Consider the following 4994-nt stretch of genomic DNA (forward strand, 5'->3'; position numbering starts at 1 on the left):
TGCTGTAAAAGATCAAGCTAAGAGGTGGTTGAATAACCAGCCTAAGGCCAGCATAAGGACATGGAAACAGCTGACAGAAAAATTCCTGAATCAATACTTTCCCCCAAAATGGATGAAACAGCTAAGGCTGGACATCCAAGGCTTCAAACAAGGAGATAATGAATCTCTTTATGATGCCTGGGAGAGATACAGAGAGATGCTACGAAAATACCCCTCTGAAATGTTTTCAGAGTGGGTTCAGTTAGACATCTTCTATTATGGGCTCACAGAAGGAGCTCAGATGTCTTTGGATTACTCAGCTGGTGGATCTATCCACATGAGAAAGACAATTGAAGAAGCTCAAGAGCTCATTGATACAGTTGTCAGGAATCAGCATCTGTACCTAAGCAGTGACCCTTCCATGAAAGAAGAGGTTAAAACAGCAACTGCTGAACTCAGTCTTGTAAAATAAGCTGTTGAATTCAATCAGCAATTGGACTTTCTAACAAAGCAGTTAGCCGAATTCAAAGATAGGTTACAAGAGACAAGGATGGCTAATATACATATGGACGAACAGTTTAACCAAACAAAGCAGCAGCTGTCAAGGCAAATAACAGAAGAATGCCAAGCAGTTCAACTAAGAAGTGGGAAAACATTAAATACCCCACCTCAAGGCAACAAAAAGCTAAGAAATGAGCTAACCACCCAAAATTCACCTGAGGACAGTAAGAGCCCAGGGAAAAGTAATTATGGAACTAAAACGCCAGAAATTTGGTGGAAGGCTGGCGCTGAACGCCCAAACCATGCTCAAGACTGGCGTTCAACGCCAGAAACAAGGCAGGACTGGCGTTCAACACCAGAAATAGGCAAGGATCTGGCGTTGAACGCCCAAAATGGGCAAGATCTGGTGCTGAACGCCCAAAAAGGGCACAGTTCTGGCGTTCAGACGCCAGGAACAGACTAGGAGCTGGTGTCCAATTTCACTCCAGCTTCTAACCCTGGCACTCAACTGCCAGTGAGGGATCAGACACACACAAATGCTGATAACAACCCCTCTAAAAAGGCTTCTTCAACCACTTCTGTAGGCAATAAACCTGCAGCAACTAAGGTTGAGAAATATAAAGCCAAGATACCTTATCCTCAAAAACTCTGGAAAGAGGAGCAAGATAAGCAATTTGCTCGCTTTGCAGATTACCTCAGGACTCTTGAAATAAAGATTCCATTTGCAGAAGCACTTGAGCAAATACCTTCTTATGCCAAGTTCATGAAAGAGATCTTGAGTCATAAAAAGGATTGGAGAGAAACAGAAAGAGTTCTCCTCACTGAAGAATGCAGTGCAGTCATTCTGAAGAGCTTTCCTGAAAAGCTTAAAGACCCTGGAAGTTTTCTGATACCATGCATATTAGAAGGTAATTGCACCAAGACAGCTTTATACGATCTTGGGGCAAGCATCAACCTAATACCTGCATCCACTATCAGAAAGCTTGGTTTAACTAAAAAAGTTAAACCAACCCGGATATGTCTCCAACTTGCTGATGGCTCCACTAAATATCCATCAGGCATGATTGAAGACATGATTGTCAGGGTTGGGCCATTTGCCTTTCCCACTGACTTCGTTGTGCTGGAAATTGAGGAGCACAAGAGTGCTACTCTCATTCTAGGAAGACCCTTCCTAGCAACTGGACGATCCCTCATTGACGTCCAACAGGGGGAAATAACCCTGAGAGTCAATGATGATGAGTTTAAGTTGAACGCTGTCAAAGCCATGCAGCATCCAGACACAGCAACAGACTGGATGAAAGTTGATCTTATTGACTCTTTGGTAGAAGAGATCAACATGGCTGAGAGTCGCGAATCAGAGTTGGAAAACATCCTTAAAGATGTTCAGCCTGATTTAGAGGATTCAGAGGACATGAAAGAGCCTCTGAACATTCTTCTGGAAGAAGAAAAACCTCCTAAACCTGAGCTCAAGCCATTACCACCATCCTTGAAATATACATTTCTGGGAGAAGGTGACACTTTTCCAGTGATCATAAGCTCTGCCTTAAATTCACAGGAAGAGGAAGCACTTATTCAAGTGCTAAGGACACACAAGACAGCTCTTGGGTGGTCCATAGGTGACCTTAAGGGCATAAGCCCAGCTAGATGCATGCACAAAATCTTATTGGAGGATAATGCTAAACCAGTGGTTCAACCACAGAGACGGCTAAATCCAGCCATGAAGGAAGTGGTGCAGAAAGAGGTCACCAAATTTCTAGAGGCTGGGATTATTTATCCTATTTCTGATAGCCCCTGGGTGAGCCCTGTCCAAGTCGTCCCAAAAAAGGGAGGCATGACAGTGATTCATAATGAAAAAAATGAACTGGTTCTTACAAGAACAGTTACAGGGTGGCGCATGTGTATTGACTATAGAAGGCTCAATACAGCCACCAGAAAGGATCATTTTCCTTTACCATTCATAGACCAGATGCTAGAAAGACTAGCAGGTCATGATTATTACTGCTTTTTGGACGGCTACTCAGGCTATAATCAGATCGCAGTAGATCCTCAGGATCAAGAGAAAACAGCATTCACATGTCCATCTGGAGTGTTTGCTTATAGAAGGATGCCATTTGGGCTGTGTAATGCGCCTGCAACCTTCCAGAGATGCATGCTCTCTATTTTCTCTGACATGGTGGAAAATTTTCTGGAAGTCTTCATGGATGACTTCTCAATATATGGAGACTCATTCAGCTCCTGTCTTGATCACCTAACAAGCTTCTGCATGTCATTTACTACGCCAGTCGCGTTCTAAATGATGCCCAGAAAAATTACACAACCACAGAAAAAGAATTACTTGCAGTGGTTTACGCTATTGACAAGTTCAGATCATACTTAGTAGGATCAAAAGTGATTGTGTATACTGATCATGCTGCTCTTAAATATCTACTCACAAAGCAGGATTCAAAACCCAGGCTCATCAGATGGGTGTTGCTTCTGCAAGAGTTTGATATAGAAATAAGAGACAGAAAAGGGACAGAGAACCAAGTGGCTGATCATCTATCCCGGATAGAGCTAGTAGAAGGGACGCCCCTCCCCTCTCTCGAGATCTTTGAGAATTTTCCGGATGAGCATTTATTTGCCATTCAGGAAACACCATGGTTTGCCGATATTGCAAACTATAAAGCTGCAAGGTTCATACCCAAGGAGTACAACAGGATACAAAAGAAGAAATTAATTACTGATGCAAAGTACTACTTGTGGGATGAACCTTATCTCTTTAAGAGATGTGCAGACGGAATAATCCGTAGGTGTGTGCCTAGAGAAGAAGCACAGAGGATCTTGTGGCATTGCCATGGATCTCAATATGGAGGCCATTTCGGAGGTGAGCGAACAGCCACCAAGGTCCTCCAATGTGACTTCTATTGGCCCACACTCTATAAAGATTCCCGAGAGTTTGTACGTAACTGTTACAGTTGCCAAAGAGCTGGTAATCTGCCTTATGGTTACGCCATGCCTTAACAAGAAATCTTGGAAATTGAGTTGTTTGACGTATGGGGAATTGACTTCATGGGACCTTTCCCCCCATCATACTCAAACACTTATATTCTGGTGGCAGTTGACTATGTATCAAAATAGGTTGAGGCCATTGCCACACCCACCAATGATACTAAAATAGTAATGAAATTCCTCCAGAAACATATCTTTAGCAGATTTGGTGTCCCTAGAGTACTAATCAGTGATGGGGGCACTCACTTCTGCAATAAACAGCTTTACTCTGCCATGGTTCGATATGGAATTCGCCATAAGGTGGCTACTCCATATCATCCACAAACTAATGGACAAGCTGAAGTCTCTAACAGAGAATTAAAGAGAATCCTAGAATGGACAGTAAATACCCGTAGAAAGGATTGGGCACAGAGCTTGGATGATGCTCTGTGGGCTTACAGAACAGCATTGAAGACCCCTATAGGGACCTCTCCATACCAACTTGTGTATGGTAAGGCATGTCACCTGCCCGTGGAACTGGAACATAAAGCCTATTGGGCAACCAGATTCCTAAACTTTGATGCCAAATTAGCAGGAGAAAAAAGATTGCTCCAGCTAAATGAGCTAGAGGAGTTCAGATTCACAGCTTTCGAAAATGCCAAGCTTTATAAAGAGAAATAAAAAAAGTGGCATGACAGAAAGCTGTCATCTAGAATCTTTGAGCCAGGACAGAAGGTTCTGCTGTTCAACTCTAGACTCAGGCTACTCCCCGGGAAATTGAAATCCCGGTGGAGGGGACCATACGTGATTACAAGTGTATCACCATATGGTTATGTGGAGCTTCAAGATATTGATTCTGATAAGAGGTTCATTGTCAACGGACAGAGAATCAAGCATTATCTTGAAGGCAACCTTGAGCAAGAGTGCTCAAGGCTGAAGCTAGACTAAAAGCTCAGCAAGGTCCAGCTAAAGACAATAAAGAAGCGCTTGCTGGGAGGCAACCCAGCCATGGGGCATCAATCCTCTAAGCATTTTGCCCTATTTTTATTTTTATTTGTTTATATAGAGTTCATTGATAACAAGGTAAAGAATCAATTGCATAAGTTCACAGGGTTACAGAAGGAATCTGCACACAAAACAAAGAAAAAGAGCTCACTGGCAAGAAAACGCCAGTAAGAGCCTATTTTGGGCGTTCAGCGCCCAAAAGGGGCAGCCAGTGGGCGTTGAACGCCAGTAAGGATAGCAATCTGGCGTTCAACGCCAGAAAAGGGCAACAACTGGGCGTTGAATGCCCAAGAGATCAGCATTTGGGCGTTGAACGCCCAAAACAGGCAGTGTTTGGGCGTTCAAACGCCAGGATGATGGGGAGGAGGCAAAATTCATTTTTCTTCATATTTTTTCATTCAAATCTTGATTTTCATACTTCAATTCATGAATTCTTACATAAACATGTTAAGAACCCTACCTTAAAAATATCAAATGTATCTTAATCCATAAGCACCAAGCCTCTTTGCAAATTCAATCCAACTCTTTTCAAATCCTTTTTT

Source organism: Arachis ipaensis, chromosome B07 (assembly GCF_000816755.2).
Source record: "Arachis ipaensis cultivar K30076 chromosome B07, Araip1.1, whole genome shotgun sequence".
Lineage (NCBI taxonomy): Eukaryota > Viridiplantae > Streptophyta > Magnoliopsida > Fabales > Fabaceae > Arachis > Arachis ipaensis.